The sequence below is a fragment of the Capra hircus genome, chromosome 21 (genome assembly GCF_001704415.2).
Source record: "Capra hircus breed San Clemente chromosome 21, ASM170441v1, whole genome shotgun sequence".
Lineage (NCBI taxonomy): Eukaryota > Metazoa > Chordata > Mammalia > Artiodactyla > Bovidae > Capra > Capra hircus.
In genome coordinates, this window is record NC_030828.1 from 6,242,839 (window position 1) to 6,264,041 (window position 21,203).

Below are 21,203 nucleotides of genomic sequence, written 5' to 3' on the forward strand. Positions count from 1 at the left end.
TCCGGGAGTTGGTGATGGACAGGGAAGCCTGACGTGCTGCGATTCATGGGGTCGCAAAGAGTCGGACATGACTGAGCAACTGAACTGAACTGATACCCACTTTGGTGTGAGTTTTTATCACAAACGGATGATGATTTTTTTCTGCACTTATTAAGATGATCATGTGGATTTTGTCTCTTCTTTTCTTAATGTAGAGTGTCACATTGATTGATTTGTGTACGTGAACCATCCTTGTTCACATACCCTGGGATAAATCCAATCTGTTTGTAGTGTATTTTTATGTGTTGCTGGATTTGGGTTGCTAATTTTGTTCAGAATTTTTGTATCTATATTCATCAAAGATACTGGCCTGTAATTTTCTTTTTTGGTTGTGTCTTTGTCTGGTTTTGGTATCAGGGTGATGGTGGCATCATAGGATGACTTTGGGAGTGTTCCTTCCTATTTAATCTTTTGGAAGACTTTAAGAAAGATTGGTGTAAGTTCTCTGTATGTTTAGTAGAATTTCCCAGTGAAGCCATCTGGTCTTGAACTTTTGTTTGCAAGTTTGCTTTTTTTTCAATTACAGATTCTATTTCACATCTAGTGTTTCATCTATTCAAATTATCTACTTCTTTTTCATTAAGTTTTAGTAGGCTATATGCTTCTAGAACTTGTTCATTTTTTCTAGACTGTACAGTTTGCTGGTATATAATTGTTCATAATATTATCTTATAGTTTTTTGTATTTCTATAGTATCAGTTGTTATTTTTCTTCTTTCATATCTTATTTCTTTGGGTTTTCTTTCTTTTCTTTTTGGTGAGCCTAGCCAGAGGCCTGTCGAATTTGTATATCCTTTCACAAAACCAGCTCTTGGTTTTATTGATCTTTTTTATTACTTGTTGATCTCTATTTTATTTGTTTCCACTCATATTAATTTCCTTCCTTCTGCTGACTTTGGGTTTTGTTTCTTCTCTTTCTAATTCTTTTAGGTGATAGGTTGGATTATTCATTGAGATTTTTCTTGTTTCTTGAGGAAAGTCTATATCACTATGAACTATATCACTATGTCTCATCAAATTACTTCTGGGCATCCCATGGATTTTGTAAGACTCTATTTTCATTGTCATTTGTCTCGAGGTATTAACTGATTTCTTTGATCTCATTGCTGACCCACTGGTTTTTTAGTAGCATGTTATTTTTTTATTGCATTTAAACATGAATGTCATAGGTCCTTTAATTTTTATCTACTACAAAAAGAAAAGGGCTTTCAAATCCCCGGGTTGATATCCCCTGGAGAAGGGCATGGCAATCCACTCCAGTGTTCTTGATTGGAGAATCCCATGGACAGAGGAGCCTGGTAGGCTACAGTGCATAGGGTCACAAAGAGTCAGATACAACTGAAGCAACTTAATACAGGATCACAGCACACAAGGGGAAAAAACTGATCTAAACAAGCAAGAAACTCTAGTAGTCATCCACTTTAATAAAAAAATATTCAAAAAAATCAAGCAGTGCCAGTTTTCATCCCAATTTTCAGTGGGCAATGCAACCGCACATTCACACACAGGCACAAATGATGTCTTGCATTTCCTTATAAACTATATAACAAAATAACCACTCATTCTCATAGTCACAGGAACTTGAGGGAGACTATTTTACTGTAAGTTTCAATGCAATTAGAGATTCCCTGCTCCTACAGAATTATCTTTCAGTTAATTTTAATATAAGAACATTTTTTCTTCCTCTAAAATAGAATGCTTTAATTATTGTTTACAAACAATTAAATCCAGGCAGAAATTCAAATTCTAAATTAAGACTATCACTTAACTATTGTTTTATGGAAAATGAGCAAAGCATTCCATTTCATCCAAAATTGCACATACTGAATCCTAACTACACATTTTAAAAATACAAAGATATGTTGTGAACATAGTGATGGCTACTAGTCAGTATTTAATGACATGATTCAACAAGGAAAACAAATTTTACTTTGAATATAAAGGTTATACACTTATAGCTATTATTTGAAAATGCAGTTTTGCTATATAACTTATGTAAACGCAAAATATGCCCTACAAACAATTACACTAAATTTTATGAAGCTCTGACTTTAATGCTATAAATTTTAGGTAAAATTCAACAACATTAACATACAATTCAAGAAATAAGATCAATAATGGTACAAAGTACAGAAAGCATTGAGAAAATAATCCCATACTAACTACAAAAGAGATTGCCTAACAAACTTGTGGATATTGTGATAGATATTCTGGCCTGAGAAAACATTTCTAATGCTATAACTGTATCATAAGAAAGGCAAGAAATCATAAGGTCTCAAAGCAACATGAATAAAGATGGAGGCTGTACTCTGCACATGGACATATGGCCGAGTGAAGGAAAGCAGGGACTGAATCCAGTTTGTTCTCCACTCTCTAAACCCTGAACCCTGGTAGACAGCATCATCCATCTAAAACTGAGAAAAGAGCTTTTATCTAACTCTGCAAGGGCTAGCTGTGGCCTGGCTATACCACATCCAAAAGACTACCTTTTAGAAAAGTTAAGGCAACTAAAAGTTAATGCAAAACTGCATTTTCAAACAATAGCTATAAGTGTATAACCTTTATATTCAAAGAGATACTAAATACTGTGTCCTTTCTAAAATCATAACACCAAAATATCACTTCTCACTATGAATTTGTTTTTAATGTTTCAGGTTAAATTATTAATATGGCAAAACATAAATAGGTTGAAGAGAGAGGAAAAATCATCTAAAACTCATAATTAAAAAATAATCATGAGAAATAAAAAAACACACTGGATACAGTAAGAACAGAGTATACACTGAAAAAACAAAAAATCAGTGAACCTAGAAACATGACATTAACTATTCAAATAATGAAAGGGGATAGGGAGTCAAGGGCCAAAAAACAATCTCAACTGTTTAACTGAAATTCCCTCCCTCCAAAATACTGCCTAGGATTAGTGGATACTGGGAAGAAATAGTGGCCAATGTTTCTAAATTTGGTTACCAAAAAACACTCAAAAACACTAAAACATCATTTTCTCAAAGAAAACCATATGAAGGCATATAATTGATAAAAAATTATAATCAAATGACATCATAATCACAATCACTGAAAAAGCTGTAAAGCTGAAGAGCAATCAAACAAAATAGAAAGTTTACATATGAGGCAACAAAAAATAACAGCAGACTTTCTGTCAAGAACTTTACAATTTATTTCAGAAATAACTTCACAACATATTACCAGAGATAAAGAGGGCTATTTCAAGTCAGAAGGCTCAATTCATCAAAAACATGTTTTAAAATGCATATACCTATTAACAGAGTTTCAAAATACATGAATCAGTAAGTGAAGGGAGAAAAAGACAAATTCACAATTAAAGCTGAAGATTTCCAAACCCTTCTCTCAGCAATTACTGCAACAAATGGAAAATCAGAAGGGACAAATCTTGAAGAACACTACCAATCAATCTGACTAATATTTTTAGAAAGCTTCACTCAACAATACAGAATACACATTCTTATTAAGCATACACAAAACATTTGTTTACAGACAACATTCTGCACTCTATAATAAACATAGGAAGTATGTTACTGAACCACAACAGAATTAAATTAAAAAACTATTAGAGAAAACTAGAAAATTAAGGAACTATTTGGAAATTATATAGGTCCAAGAAAAAAATCACAAAGGAGCTTAAGAATTCTTTTAACTTCATGTGTACAAACACATGTAAAGATACTCTGTATGATGCAGACAGAGAAAAAATTTTAAATATTAAGTGCTCCTTTAGAAAATGGTGGTCTCAAATACTAGAAAGACAGGATATCACTATAGATCCTTCAAACATTAAAGAATAAAGAAATATGAAACTTCATGCCAATAAATTAGACAACCTATGTAAAAACAAATTCCTTAAGACACATAAACTAAAGCTATTCAAAAAAATTAATATATATCTGCATAGGCCAATATCAATTTATTCAACCAAATAAATCAAATCCACAATTTAAAATCTCCCCACAAAGAAACTCCAAGGCCAGAGATCTACTTTGGTGAATTTTACCAAACACTGGGGCAGCAAATCACCCTAGTATAATTGCTATGAGAACCTCATGAACTGTATAAATGGACAAAAAGATATGACACCGAAAGAAGAATCCCCCAGATCTGAAGGTGTCCAATATGCTACTGGGGAAGAGTGGAGAGCTACTAATAGCCCCAGAAAGAATGATGCAGTTGGGAAAAGCAGAAACAATGCTCAGTAGTGGATGTCTGGTGATCAAAGTAAAATCCAATGCTGCAAAGAACATTACTGATAGGAACCTGGAATGTTAGGTCCATGAATCAAAGCAAATTGCAGGTGGTCCAGCCGGAGATGGTAAGAATAAACATCGATATCTTAGGAATCAGTGAACTAAAATGGACAGGAATGGGTGAATTTAATTGAGATGACCATTATCATCTACTACTGTGGGCAAGAATACCACAGAAGAAATGGAATGGCCCTCATAATCAACAAGAGAGCTCAAAACGCAGTACTTGGGTACAGCCTCAAAAATGAGAGAATGATCTCAGTTGTTTCCAAGGCAAGCCATTCAACATCATGGTAATTCAAGTCTTAAAGGAGATGGGAATACCAAACCATCTTACCTGTCTCCTGAGAAACCTGTATGTGGGTCAGGAAGTAACAAAGGAAAAACTGACTGGGTCAAGCTTGAGAAAGTAGTACGACAGGGTTGTCTTCTGTCACCTTATTTGTTTCATCTATATGCTGAGCACATCATGAGAAATGTCAGGCTGAATGAGTTACAACCTGGAATCAAGATAGGCAGGAGAAACACCAGCAACCTCAGATATGCAAATGATACCACTCTAATGGCTGAAATCAAAGAGGAACTAAAGAGCTTCTTAATGAGGGTGAAGGAGAAGAGTGAAAGAGCTGGCTTAAAACTAAATATTAAAAAAACTAAGATCATGACATCTATCCCCATTACTTCACGGCAAACAAAAGGGGAAAAGGAGTAGTGACAGATTCCCTCTTCCTGAGCTCTAAAATCACTGCAGATGGTGACTGTAGCCATCAGATCAGAAGATGTCTGCTTCTTAACAAGAATGCTATGACAAACCTAGACAGTATGTTGAAAAGCAGAGACATCACTCTGCCAACAAAGCTGCGTATAGTCAAGACTATGGTCTTCCCAGTGGTCACATATGGTTGTGAGAGCTGGACTGTAAAGAAGGCAGAGTAACAAAGAACTGATGCCTTCGAACCGTGGTGCTGGAGAAGACTCTTTCAGAGTCCCCTGGACAGCAAGATGAAATCAGTCAATCTTGAGGGAGATCAGCTCTGAGTACTTGGAGGGACTAATGCGGAAGCTAGAAGTCCAGTATTCTGGTCATCTGAGGCCAAGAGCTGACTCACTGGAAAAGTCCCTGATGCTGGGAAAGATTGAGAGCAGGAGAAAAGGGCATAAGAGGATGAGATGGCTGGATGGCATCACCAAAGCAATGGACATGAACTTGGGCAAACTTCAGGAGATGGTGAGCGACAGGGAGGCCTGGCACATTGCAGTCCATGGGGTTGCAAAGAGTGGATACGAGTGGTGACTGAACACTACCACCAAACACTTAGAGAAGAACAACAACTATATAAAAACTTTTTGAGAAGAAAATCTTTCTAACTTATTCTATTATCCTGATATAAAAACCAGACAAAGACATTATTTTAAAAAACTACATACCAATCTTGAGAAAGAAAAACAGAGCTAGAAGGATCAACCTTCCTGACTTTAGACTATACTACAAAGCTATAGTCATCAAGACAGTATGGTACTGGCTCAAAAACAGAAATAAAGACCAAAAGAACAAGATAGAAAGCCTAGAGATAAACCCACACACCTAAGGGCACCTTATATTCGAAAGAGGAGGCAAGAATATACAATGGAGAAGACAGCCTCTTCAATTAATGATGCTGGGAAAACTGCACAGCTACACATAATAAGAATGAAATTAGAACACTTCCTATTGTCATACACAAAAATAAACTCAAAATGGATTAAAGACCTAAATGCAAGGTCAGACACTGTGAAACTCTTAACACAAAGCATAGGCAGAACACTCTTTTACATAAATTAAAGCAAGATCCTCTTTGATCCAGCTCCTAGAGTAATGGAAATAAAAACAAAAATAAACAAATAAGACCTAATTAAACATAAAAGCTTTTGCACAGCAAACAAAACTATAAACAAGATGAAAAGACAACCCTCAGACTGGGAGAAAATAATCACAAATGAAGCAATGGATAAAGGATTAATCTCCAAAATACACAAGCAGCTCATGCAGCTCACCTTCAGAAAAAATAAACGACTCAATCAAAAAATGGGCCAAAAACCTAAGCAGACATTTCTCCAAAGAAGACATACAGATGGCCAACAATCACATGAAAAGATGCTCAACATCACTCACCATCAGAGAAACACAAATTAAAACCACAATAAAGTATCGCCTCCCAGTGGTCAGAATGGCCATCATCACAAAATGTACAAACAATAAATGCTGGAGAGGATGTGGAGAAGAGGGAACCCTCTAGCACTGCTGGTGGGAATGTAAATTGATACAGCTACTGTGGAGAACAATATGGAGATTCTTTTAAAAGCTAGGAATAAATCTACCATATGACCCAGACCCCACTATTGAGCATACACCCTAAGAAAACCAAATTCAAAAAGACATAAGTACCCCAGTGTTCACTGTAGCACTATTTACAATAACCAGGACATGGAAGCAACCTAGACGTCCATCAACCGATGAACGGATAAAGAAGCTGTGGTACATATATAGAATAGAATACTGCTCATCCATAAAAAGGAACAAAACTGAGTCAGCTGTAACGAAGTGCATAAACATAGAGTCTGCCATACAGAATGAATTATTGCATATACATGGAATCTAGAAAAGTAGTACTGACGAACCTATCTGCAGGGCAGAAATAGAGATGCAGATATAAACACACTTATGGACACAGGAGGGCAAGGAGAAGGTGGGACGAACTGAGAGAGCAGCACTGACATATACACACTACCATGTGCAAAACAGTTAAGCTAGCGGGAAGCTGCTGTGTAATACAGGGAGCTCAGCTTGATGCTCTGTGACGACCTAGATGGGTGGGATGTGAGCAGTGGGAGAGGGGCTCAAGAGAGGGGATATATGTATTCAGTACAGTTCAGTCGTTCATTCGTGTCTGATTCTTTGCGACCCCATGAACCGCAGCACGCCAGGCCTCCCTGTCCATCACCAACTCCCGGAGTTCACTCAAACTCATGTCCATCGAGTTGGTGATGCCATCCAGCCATCTCATCCTCTGTCATCCCCTTCTTCCCCTGCCTTCAATCTTTCCCAGCATCAGGGTCTTTTCCAAGGAGTCAGCTCTTCATATCAGGTGGCCAAAGTATTGGAGTTTCAGCTTCAACGTCAGTCCTTCCAATGAACACTCAGGACTGGTCTCTTTTAGGATGGACTGGTTGGATCGCCTTGCAGTCCAAGGGACTCCCAAGGGTCTTCTCTTCCTTTGAACTGTGAACACTACTGTTCAAAAGCATCAGTTCTTCAGTGCTCCCCTTTCTTTATAGCCGAACTCTCACATCCATACATGACTACTGGCAAAATCATAGCCTTGACTAGATGGACCTTTGTTGGCAAAGTAATGTCTCTGCCTTTTAATATGCTGTCTAGGTTGGCCATAACTTTTCTTCCAAGGAGCACGGGCCTTTTAATTTCATGGCTGCAGTCACCATCTGCAGTGATTTTGGAGCCCAAGAAAATAAAGTCTGTTGCTGTTTGCAGTGTTTCCCCATCTATTTACCACGAAGTGATGGGACAAGATGCCATGAACTTCATTTTTTCAATGCTGTTTTAAGCCAAACTTTTCATTCTCTTCTTTCACTTTCACCAGAGGCTCTTTAGTTCCTTTTCCTTTCTGCCATAAGGGTGGTGTCATCTGCATATCTGAGGTTATTGATATTTCTCCCGGCAATCTTGATTCCAGCTTGTGTTTCTTCCAGTCCAGCGTTTCTCATGATGTACTCTGCATAGAAGTTAAAGAAGCAGGGTGACAATATACAGCCTTGACGTACTCCTTTTCCTATTTGGATCCAGTCTGTTGTTCCATGTCCAGTTCTAACTGTTGCTTCGTGACCTGCATACAGATTTCTTAAGAGGCAGGTCAGGTGGTCTGGTGTTCCCATCTCTTTCAGAATTTTCCACAGTTTACTGTGATCCACAGAGTCATATTTACAGCTGATTCATGCTGCTGTACAGCAGGAACCAACACAACATTATAAAGCAAATATCCTACAATTAAAAATTTTTTAGGAAACTACAAACCCATGTATACCATGAACATATATGAAAGCATCTCTCATTAACACAAATCTGAATTTTTACAACAATTTACATACAACATATATACATTGTTGTACAATGTACTTAATGGTAAAAGACCTAAGATCAGGAGTAAGGCAACAATGTCAGCTCATCACTTCTATTTAACATTGCACTGAGACTACTAGGCAGTGCAATAAAGCAACAAAAGAAGTAAAAGGTATAAAAATTGAAAAGGTAGAAGTGAAATAGTCTATTTACAGACAAGATGAGGGTCTGCCCAGAATATCTGAAAGAATCCACAAAACTGCCACCAGAACTAGTGAGTTTAGCAGAATCATAAATTACAAGGTTTTATGCCAAAATCTATTATATTGTTGTATACTAAAAACAAACAGTTGGAACTGATATTACATAACCATTTACAATAACATAAAAATAGGAAACAGAGACCAACAAGATATATGCAATATCTTTACAGTGAAAACTACAAAATATTGCTGAGAAACTAAAGACAACTTAAATGGGGAGAGATACCAAGTTCATGCAACAGAAGACTCAACATCCTTAAGAAATCAATTCGCTCCCAATTAGCCTCCATGATAACAGCATTCATAATCAAAATCTTGTTAAGGCTTCTCTGCAGAAAATGATAAGGTAATTCTAAAATACAGAGAAATGGAAAAAACAGGCTAGAAAACAACCTTGAAACAAAAGAGCAAAGGTGGAGGGTTTACACTCCCTGATTTTAGGACTTACATAAAGCTATGATAATCAGGACAGTAACGTCATAAGGATAGATACATAGATCAATAGATATAATAGGGTTCTGAAATAGGCCCACATATAATGTCAACTGATTTTCAACAAAGTTGCCAAGGTAGTTCAGTAGGGAAAAATAACAACCTTTTCAATAATGCTTCTTGAACAATTTGACTTTCATAGGCAAAGAAATAAATCTCATCTCTTATGTAATACCATACATTAAAATTAACTCAAATGAGATAAAAGACTTAAAATGTAAGAGCCTAAAGCAGTTTCAAGACTTGAAGAAAAAGAAAAAAGGTAGGGAAAATATTGCCCAATATCTATGCCAATTCCTCCAATTTCTACTTCAAATTAGGGCAGAATAATCATTAAGGAAAACAAATCTGATGTTCTTAAGTCAACATTTGAAACTACTCAAAAGGAAAGAGCATTTCCCTCTAAGTACTCAGTAACTCCAAGCCAAGTAGTTCTTAATTCAATCACATCTCTCAGAACCATGCAAAGCCTGCTATAAAGAATAATCTTTAGAACTGAGTAAAAGAAGTTATCATAGACAACTCCCTGAAGCAAATACAACAGCTAAAGCTATGGTCATAGCCACCAGAGGTTCAGGGGAAGATACAGAAATACAGGGAAATTATAGGGAAAATTCTCTGGAATGGAAGTGGCTAAATTCCTGCAGTGCTTTAATTCAAATCACTCAGTGTTGAGCTATTAGTGAACAAAATATATACATATGAGATGAGAAAAGAAAAAAATCAAACACTGAAAGATTTCTAGAAAACTAAACAAGACTTATATTTTAAAATTTGAATTAAACAAGATTTATATTTTAAAATGTGAATTAAACTTCATTTCCCCCATTCTTCCTGTGCATATACAAGTTTTCAACTAAAGGATACTTTTCAATTAAAAAAATACCTTTTCCCCTAGCTCCCTAACCTGAAGAATATCATAAAATGGGTTGTTCTGCAGTCAAGATTTAACAAGAAAAATGTATACCCATAGGAAGCTTGATATCAGAATAAAGTATTATAAGAAAAAACTCATTTTGTAAGTTCATAAAAGTTCTTTCTACCACTGAAGGAAAAATTTAAACCTTACATTAAGTAGCAAAACTATTCTTAAAATGAAAAGAATAGTAACAACAGACAATATTCTAAGTAACTTTCACAAGGTTTACTGACATAACCATCAGGCTTGATCAATTGTATCTAATAGAATGTCAGTGTGAACATATGACACACCAAAAACCATCCCCTCATGTTTTGCAAAATTACATTATTTTGCAACATTCTAACATTACTATAACTCACTTCTCTTCCATTTTGAACAGAAAACAGAATTCAGGTGAAGTTTCACTTATGAAAGCTTTTTGAGAACTACACATCTTACTAGCATATTGAAATAATTAAGCTAGGCCAATGTAAGTTTTTAAGTCAAAATAGCCTACTCCAGAACTCTGCAAATATGGGCGTATGAGTTAAGGCAAAAAATAAGTCACAAAAAAAGTTCACGTTTAAAAGATTTCTTAAATTTGCTTAATTTTTTCCTTCAATCCGTCTACCTTTCAAGAAATATGGCTAGACCTGTCCACTTTGTCTTTCATTTGAAAATCCCTCTAATCTGCCAACTTATTGTCTCAGTATGTATGGACCATAGATTTTCTTTATTTTCAAATATGTGTAATTGTCATGGAAGATGAAAGTGGAAAAGATGTAAAAGTCTGGAATTATCTCAGCAGTGTCACTATTCAAGAAACTGTCATCATACAATATTACATATATTGTGTGTATGTGAATATCAGACTGGATTTTACACATTTCCTTAATTAATCTATATTAATCCCCTAAGTAAACTCCAAAATGACTGTTATTCAAGCTCACGAGACAGTCGATTTTTTTTTCAAAAAGATTCCCATTGTATTTATGTACTTCATAACACAGAAAAATGAAAAAAAAATGTCTTACTAGAAGTGATGTATCAGCAAAAAGTGCACTTAGATGTGATCCTTGCAGCAAACTCTTCTTTGTTCCTTTTTTACAAAGTCCAATTCCTTAATTAAAAAATATATATATATTAAGTGGGTTATTCTTAACTCTAAAACAAAATTAAACATAATTTCATCACTACAAATTTCAACACTCAACACTACCCCTGGCGGATAGTTCTACAAATACTTACTGAATAGAAAAATAATGTTTAAATTTTTAATTTTTAACTGGAGGATAATTGCTTTACAGCGTTGTTGGTTTCTGCCATACAACAATGTGAATCAGCAGTAAGTATACATATGTCCCCTCCCTCTGCCCATTCCAACTCTGAGATCATCACAGAGCACCAGGCTGAGCTGTGTTATGCAGTAACTTCCCGCAGCCATCTGTTTCACATGCAGCATCGTGTATGTTTCAATGCTACTTTCTCAATCCATCCCACTCTCCTCCCTACTACTGTGTCCACCAAGTCCATTCTCATATGTGTGTCTATTCCTGCCCAGCAACAGGTTCATCAGCACTTGGAAAATACATCTTTACAACTCAGTTGTTTTATCTGGCTAATAAAAACATAATGTTAGCCAACTGGGCATTTCTAATGTCACTAATCCAATTTTTCAAGTTTTCTTAAAATGTTTAGTAATATTCTACCCATGCCAAGATCCACAAATTGGTGTCCCAGGTCTCATTTTCCTACCCTCTGTATCCCAAGATATACTTTACACTTACATGATACACAGAGCCTACTGAACTTACGTTCTCATAAAATAGTTGAAAATATTCACTGTATCACGTTCTCACTTAGGGAAAAAACTGTCAAAGGGTCAGTGTCTTATACTGCCATAAAATATGTATGTAGTCAATGCAACTGCCGGAGAAGGCAATGGCACCCCACTCCAGTACTCTTGCCTGCAAAGTCCCATGGACGGAGGAGCCTGGTAGGCTACAGTCCATGGGGTCGCTAAGAGTCGGACATGACTGACTTTCACTTTCACTTTTCACTTTCACTTTTCACTTTCATGCACTGGAGAAGGAAATGGCAACCCACTCCAGTATTCTTGCCTGGAGAATCCCAGGGACGGGGGAGCCTGGCGGGCTGCTGTCTATGGGGTCGCACAGAGTTGGACACGACTGAAGCGACTTAGCAGCAGCAGCAATGCAATTGCATATATTTAAGAGTTTCCATTCTTTTAAAGGGAACAACAAAAATGAACTTTTATAAAAAGGCAAAAACAAGTATGAAACTGAATAATGTCTATTATTCACATTAATAAAGGAACACTAGAGAATGCTAACCAATGGTGTAGTGCATAAAGAATGATCTCCAGTCTTGTTACACTTCTGCTTGGAAATAGAAGCAAGACTGAGGTCTCTGGCATTGCAGGTGGCTTCTTTACCAACTGAGCTATGAGGGAAGCTCCAGTAGCAAGACACTTCGGTGGAAAGAGAAAGATGTAAGCCTCTCCTCACCCTGGTTGGCCAGGTAAATTATAATGTTAATCTATTCAATTGGTGCAAAAAGTAACTGCAATTCTGCACTGTTGAACTTTGCTATTTGATATTGCAATACATTTTTAAATAAATGTGGGTAAAGTTATACATCATTTTAATATGCATTTCTCACCTTTTTTTTTGGCTAATGACTTATTAGGGACTTCCCTGGTGGCTCAGACAGTAAAGCGTCTGCCTACAGTGCAGGAGACCTGGGTTCAATCCCTGGGTTAGGAAAATCCTCTGGAGAAGGAAATGGCAACCCACTCCAGTACTCTTGCCTGGAAAATCCCATGGACAGAGGAGCGTAGTATGCTGCAGTCCATGGGGTCGCAAAGAGTCGGACACGACTGAGTGACTTCACTTTTAATGACTTATTACTTGCTGTGTTGTTGTTGTTCAGTCACTCAGTCGTGTCCGACTCTTTCCAACCCATGGACCACAACACACCAGGCCTCCCTGTACTCCACCATCTCCCTGAGCCTGCCCAAACTCATGTCCAGTGAGCCAGTGATGCCATGCAACCATCTGGTACTCCATTATCCCCTTCTCCTGCTCTCAATCTTTCCCAGCATCAGGGTCTTTTCCAATGACTCAGCTCTTCACATCAGGTGGCCAAAGTATTGGAGTTTCAGCTTCAGTCCTTCTAATGAACATTCAGGATTGATTTCCTTTAGTATTCACTAGTTTGATCTCCTCGCAATCCAAGGGACTTTCCTTTCAAGAAGCAATCATCTAATTTGATGGCTGCAGGCATGGTCCACAGTGATTTTGGAGCCCTAGAAAATAAAGTCTATCACTGTTTCCACTGTTCTCTATCTATTTGCCATGAACTATCGGGACCAGATGCCATGATCTTAGTTTTCTAAATGTTGAATTTTAAGCCAGTTTCTTTCACTCCCCTGTTTCACACTCATCAAGAGGCTCTTTAGTTCCTCTTCACTTTCTGCCATAAGGGTGGTATCATCTGCATATCTGAGGTTATTGGTATTTCTCCTGGCAATCTTGATTCCAGCTTGCACATCATCCAATCCAGCGTTTCACATGATGTACTCTGCATGTAAGTTAAATAAGCAGGGGACAATATGCAGCCCTGGCATACTCCTTTCCCAATTTGGAACTAGTCCATTGTTCTGTGTTGCCTCTTGACCTGCATATAGGTTTTCACAGGAGGTAGGGAAGGTGGTCTGGTATTCCCATCTCTTGAAGAATTTCCCACAGTTTGCTGTGATCCACAGTGTCACAGGCTTTAGCATAGTCAATGCAGAAGTAGATATTAATGTCAATGAAGTAGATGTTTATGTCAATGTTTATTTATGTCAAAGTAGATGGTAAATCAATGAAGCAGAACTAGAAGATTCACTGAGCATGGCCCTGCCCACCAGAGCAAGACTCAGTTTTACCCACAGCCAGTCCCTCCCATCAGGAAGCTTCCACAAGCCTCTTATCCTCACCCATCAGAGAGCAGACAGAATGGAAACCACAATCACTGAAAACTAACCAAACTGATCACATGGATTGCAGCCTTGTTTAACTCAATGAATCTATGAGCCATACTGTGTATGGCCACTCAATACAGATGGGTCAACATGGTGGAGGGTTCTGACAAAACATCCACTGGAGAAGGGAATGGCAAACCACTTCAGCATTCTTGCCTTGAGAACCCCATGAACAGTACGAAAGGGCAAAAGATACCTTGCTGTGTATTTTATATTTATTTTAGACTAGGGAAATGATGTTAGATCAAAAGCAAATTCAACTGATTTTTTTTATTCGAGTTCAAAATGGGTAGTAAAGCAGCAGAGAAAAATCGTAATGTTAACAACGCATTTGGCCCAGGAACTGCTAATGAGCGTACAGTGCGGTGGTGGTTCAAGAAGTTTTGCTAAGAAGACAAGGGCCTTGAAGATGAGGAGCACAGTGGCCAGCCATCAGAAGTTGACAGTGACCAACTTAGAGGATCATCAAAGCTAATCCTCTTACAACTAAAGGAGAAGTTGCCAAAGAATTCAGTGTTGACCATTCTATGGTCATTCAGCATGTGAAGCAAACTGGAAAGGTGAAAAAGCTCAATCAGTGGGTGCTTCCTGAGCTGACCAAAAATCAAAAAAGAACATTGTTTTGAAGTGTCACCTTCTCTTATTCTACACAACAACCTTGAGCCATTTCTAGCGTGGATGGTGACACGCAACGAGAAGTGGATTTTATACAACAATCGGCAACAACGAGGTCAGTGGATGGACCAAGAAGCAGCTCCAAATCACTTTCTAAAGTCAGACTTGCACCCAAAAAAGGTCATGTCACTGGTGGTTTGCTGCCCGTCTGATCCACTACAGCTTTCTGAATCCTGGTGAAACCATTACATATGAGAAGTATGCAACAAATCAATGAGATGCACAGAAAATTGCAATGCCTGCAGCCAGCACTGGTCAAAAGAATGGGCCCAATTCTTCTCCATGACAACACCCAACTGCTCGTCACACAATCCACGCTACAAAGTTTTGCCTCATCCACCACATTCACTTGACTGCTTGCCGACCAGCTGCCACTTTTTCAAGCATCTCGACAACTTTTTGGAGGGAAAATGCTTCAACAACCAGCAGGACTCAAAAAAGAGTTCCAACAGTTTCCAAAGCATGGACTTTTACGCTGCAGGAATAAACAAACTTATTTCTCATTGGCAAAAATGTGTTGATTATAATGGCTCCTATCTCTATTAATAAAGATGTGTTTGAGCCTAGTTATAACGATTTAAAATTCAAGGTCTGAAATCGTCAATTACTTTTGTACCAACCTAATAGCGATTTAGAATTGCATGACTCAGTAATTATGGCAATCTCCAAGTAAATCTGCTTCATCAAATGAAAATGGTAATTTCTCCACACAAACACTAACATTTTTAATCTTATTCAGTAGTATTAATTATTGTGGTACTGCAGTTTTGTTTCTAACTGAAATGTACACCCCTTTTAGAGGCAGGGGGAAAGCCACAATATGCCAAACATTCATTTTATATAAACAAGTTAAGTATTAAAAACTTGAACGTTAAAACACACACATACACAAACAACTAAGCCTTTTGTTTTTTGTGAAGTTAAAAGGAGCTAGAAGCCTGATTTCTGCTTTCAATCTAATTGTACTGAAATGTAGAACTCAGAAAAAGGTCCTCAAATACAGTTACAGTACTAACTTCTAAAATCTAATAATTCAAAACAAAACTATTTTTCATGTGTTCTCAGCCTAAACAAAACTAATTATTTTAAATGTACTTTGACACTAGATTTGTGTCAGTGTCACAGAAGGAATTAAAAGTTTAGCAAGCTGACCCTTGGTAAATAACTCATTAAATACAAATTTGATGATTACACACATAGTACATATTCTTATATCAAAAATATTAATTCCTCAACTCTATAAGTTAATTGTTATTGGCAAGTTTGTTTTATATGCAGTTCTAAAATAGTTGCTAAAAGGCAATATTCTAAAAACCAAGTTCTTATAGTGAGAAATATACCCTCACCCTCAAAAAATAAAACCAAAACTAAAATGTTAAGTGGTTCAGTCAGTTATCATTAAGTTTCACATACTGAATATCCAAATCCCATTACTCTGTCCAGGCAACAGCTAGACAGCTGGTACCTCTAAGAGGCAGCTTTCCCAAACCTGGTCCCCACCAATTTCCTAGCACCCTCTATTTTCTTCTCCCTCAACTGTTACCGCTGTTGTTAACCTGGCCTACAAGCTATCATAGTCCAGGTAACAATGGCTTGTTAAGTTTTGTTCAAGTTTTGACCTCTGACTGGAAACAGCTTTCCCCCTTGTCTCTTAGGTAGACCAAAGGTCCAGTTCAATGACACCTTCTGTGAAGGCATCCTCAGGTATCCTTTACCATTACCATCACTTACGGGGGGGCAAACTAAGTACAGTTTTATAGGTATGAGTCTATTATACTATATGCTTATTTAACAGAAGGAACTTTTTTGTACTTTATTCATTTCTGTATCCCCAATATCTAGTCAATATCTGGAACACACTTCAGCATGCATTCAGAAAACATTTACTAAGCATCCAATCTATACCCGACACTTTTCTAGGTGCTAGGAATAAATTTCTATATCTATTCCTGACTTAAGAGAACTTACATTCTAGTGGAAGTGACGTGCAACACATAGTGAATACAGGATATATAATATACACAGGAGGTTAGTATAAAGTTTTTTCAATGAGAAAAAAAAAAAGCAGAAAAGAAGTACTATCATAGGGAGGGGATTAAAAGTTGAGAAAAGGTATCCAGCAAAGGCCTAACGTAACAATGATACTAATAATAACTAAACAGCAACAAAAACATTTGAGTATTTACCAGATGGACAGGGAGGCCTGGTGTGCTGCGATGCATGGGGTCGCAAAGAGTCGGACACAACTGAGCGACTGAACTGAACTGAATCAGTATCCTAACTGCTTTACACATATAAAGTGATGTAAAGCTAACCATAACCTCTCATTATTAGCCTCAGGAGGAAACAAATACTAAGAAGCAACTAGCCAAAGTCATACAGCTAAATCAATAAAGCAGTAAAGCCAGGATTAGAACCCAGGAATGCTTTTAACAGCTATGTATAACCACAGTTCAGTTAATGCTTGTGCTGAATAAATTCAGTAAATGAAATAAATGAATGTATAATACAGCAATATACTCAAAAGACAGCAATGTCTATCAGTCTCAGAGGGCTAATACATTCGAGCAGCTTCAGAAATACAATGCATATATCAATACCCATGAAGACATCCTGACAAATAACAGGTCAGTGCTTGATATGAACAAAAAATGATAAGCACTGATCATTTCTCTACAACCTTAAAAATACATTTTTAAGTTTCTATATTACAATTATCGTAACTAAAAATTACACAAACAGTATCACAAAAATCACATGGAAATCATTAAAAAAACTTTTTAAAAGGGTACCCTAAAATAAGTAAGTCCTTTGAAGGCATTATCATTTCAATGATAATTAAATGTTGCAATTCATATTTTATACTGTAGCACAAGTTATTGTCATCTTCCAGTTTTCTGTATCAACAAAAAGGGTTAAACAAACGACCAAGGTTCAAAACCTTTCTTCAAATGTCCCAAATATGCTTTACCAAGCAAACAGACAAAATCCAGTACAACTGTTGTTACTGAAGACCTGAATGACCTAAATTAAGTGATCTGTTCCTTACCTCCTTTCTCTTGCCATATTAGCTTGTTATTTAAGTGTCTAATCAGTGAATGTAAATAAACTAGAAAGCAAAGTGAAACCAAAGTGCTGCTAACACGACACTGGCATTCCTAGTCTCAAATCCTGAGGGCCTAAGAAGTATCTCCTCAAATTTTGATTAAAATTATTGATAAAATTATGAAGGAAATTACTGTCTTTATGTTTGGAAATTATCAAAGTTTCTGCATATTTTGAGCATAAATTTTAAGCATAACACACTGTCAAAGAAAAGAGTTGTCTATGTAAAAACAGTTTGAAAAGTCAATCCAGATTAAAACAAAAATAAAACAGACCAAAAAAACCCAAAACATAAAGTAACTGTCTATAAACACAATAGAAGGTGTTTATTTGCTGAAATATGAATTTCAAATACATTTCAAATTTCAAAAGCTACCAGAGGTTACATAAGATTTGGAAATGTTCAAGTTTCAACCAGAAGGGAGAAGGATCTCACTGAAACCTGGTGCAATCAGTAGAAACCAAAGCAGAATGACCCTCTTAATAGTAATGCTAACCTACTTTTCCATAAGAAATTGAATATACCACCAACACAAATAAAAATCTGTTGAGAAGAAACCAACAAAATCCACACAACAGCATGATGAATGTCCAAGAGTCAATCAAAACTTACTAAACATAAGAAAATGGGAAAATGTGTTAACGTATCAAGGGGAAAAAATTTGAGAAAAGAAAACAGACCCAGAAACAAGAAAAAGATGATATTCTCAAAGATATAAACTTTAAAATGCTGCAAGTATATTATAGGATTTAATGAAAACTAGAAAAAAGATAATTACTTTGAAAAGAATCAAATGAATCTCTAAAGATGGAAAATACAGTATCTCAAATAAAAAAAAACTGGATATACTTGGCAACAGATTCAACAGTGCAGGGAAAAAAGATTCCTAAATTGAAGATGTGAAAATAAAAAGCAAAAAAAAAGAAATGAAGAACAGAGCATCAAGTACCTGCAAGAATATCAAGGGCAGTCTAAAAGTGGTGTAATTGTAGTCCCAGAAGGATAGGGAGTCAGAAAAAAACATCTGAAGAAATAAAGGCAAAAGAATTTCCAAATTTGAGAAAAACTAAACCTGTATAGTCAAGAAACTCACTGAACAAAAAACAAGCACAAAGAAACCATACCAAAGCACATAATTAACAACTGAACTGCTAAAATCCAGTAATATTAAAAAAAAAAAAAAATCTTAAAAGCAACCAAAGTAAGGGAAAACTTGTTTTAACAAGTTTAAACAAAGGAATAACGCCTTTGAAGTGCTAGGGGAGAAAACCTGTTACTTAAAATCGACATAAAGCAAAAATACCCTTCACAGATGAAGGACAAATAAAGACACTTTCAGATATACAAAAGCTCAAAACCTGTCACCAGTCTGTCACCTTGCTCTACAAGGAACACTGAAAGAAGTTCTTCAGGAAGAACAGTAGAACCGTACAACCAAGTGAATGTAAACTATGGATTAGTTAATAATAATGCATCAATATCAACTGTAACAAAGGTATCACACCAATGCAACATGTTAATAATAGGAAAAGGAGACAGATAAAGAATGAGAAAGAAACAAGTATTAGTATATGAGAACTCTGTACTTCCTGTTCAATTTTTCTATAAATCTGCTCTGCTGCTGCTAAGTCGCTTCACTTGTGTCCGACCCTGTGCGACCCCAGAGACGGCAGCCCACCAGGCTCCCCCGTCCCTGGGATTCTCCAGGCAAGAACACTGGAGTGGGTTGCTATTTCCTTCTCCAATGCGAGAAAGTGAAGTCACTCAGTCAAGTCTGAACCTCAGCGAGCCCATGGACTACAGCTTTCCAGGCTCCTCCATCCGTGGGATTTTCCAAGCAAGAGTACTGGAGTGGGGTGCCATTGCCTTCTCCAATAAATCTGCTCTAAGACACAGCAGATAAAAACTTATTTCTACACAAAGACCGACCAATAGAAATGATGTATGAGTTTATTTTCTTTTAATTTTTAAAAAATACAAGTTTGTAAAGCAAAAGTAGAAATAATATAAAAAAATGACAACATGCAAAACATTATTATGCAAAACAGATGATGAAAATAGCACAAAAGTGAAGGGGAGAAATTTTATTTCCAAATTGGAAACCAAAATGTTCATCAAAGGTGAATGAAAAAATTGTGATATAAACATATAAAGGAACACTAGGCAACAGTAAACTGGAACAAAATACTGATAAGACATAAACATGGATTAATTGCAAAAAACATTTTGGTGAGGGAAAAAATCCAGATACAGAATACATATTGTATGATTCAATTCAGGAATACATTTGCAAAATTCTGAGCAACTATCAAATACATACGAAGGTCACGCATTATGAAAACATATATACAACACCAAAAAGCTATACATATGTAGTTAAGACCAAGAACAATCAGCATTATCTTTTGAGTCTTAGTTTTCTCATCTATAAAACACTACAGTAATAGTTCATACACTTCATAAATTTAGTTATGAGAATTAAATAAGCATATATACTTAGCATATTGCCTGACATACAGTACAAGCTCTAAGTGCTAGCTTTGTAAAGAAATAACCCAGAAAAGGAGGCAAGAGGAAGAGATGGAGAATGCCACTGGAAGTCAACTGGTCAGCAATATTCCTATTAAAAAATGATCACTTTATTGAAGAAATCAGAAATCAAAAACTATATACATGCATGCGTGCGTGCTGAGTGTCCAGCTCTTTTTGACCCTATGGACTGTAATCTGTCAAGCTTCTTTGTCCATGGGAATTCTCCAGGCATGAATAATGGGGTGAAAGACAGAAATGTAGATCAATGGGACAAAACAGAAAGCCCAGAGATAAATCCACGCACCTATGGACACCTCATCTGTGACAAAGGATCAAAAAGACAATCTCTTTAACAAGTGGTGCTGCAAAAACTTGTCAACCACCTGTAGAAGAATGAAACTAGTACATTTTCTAACACCATACACAAAACTAAACTCAAAATGGATTAAAGATAAATGTAAGACCAGAAACTACAAAACTTGTAGAGGAAAATATAAATCACATAAATCACAAAAACATAAGCATACATACAGAGGAAACCACAAAAACATAAATCACAAAAACGTAAGAGACACAAATCACAGCAAGATCCTCTATGACCCATTCCCCAGAGTAATGGAAATATAAGCAAAAATAAACAATTGGGACCTAATTAAGCTTTTGCACAACAAAGGAAACTATAAGCAAGGTGAAAATGCAGCCTTCAGAATGGGAGAAAATAATAGCAAATGAAGTAATTGACAAAAAATTAATC

General features: G+C 36.5%; 1 protein-coding gene across 9 annotated transcripts in view; it reads right to left on the reverse strand.

Moving 5' to 3' along the window:
- MEF2A (myocyte enhancer factor 2A) overlaps positions 1 to 21,203 on the reverse strand; it is a 186,407-nt gene that overhangs the window by 141,998 nt on the left and 23,206 nt on the right. For 4 of the 9 annotated variants that reach the window (XM_018065836.1, XM_018065828.1, XM_018065832.1 and 1 more), the window contains exon 2: positions 11,123 to 11,208. The exons of the other annotated variants lie outside the window; for them this stretch is intronic. The gene's annotated coding sequence lies outside the window, so the exon portion shown is untranslated. The remainder of the gene's footprint in view (positions 1 to 11,122; positions 11,209 to 21,203) is intronic. 9 annotated transcript variants of the gene reach the window in all.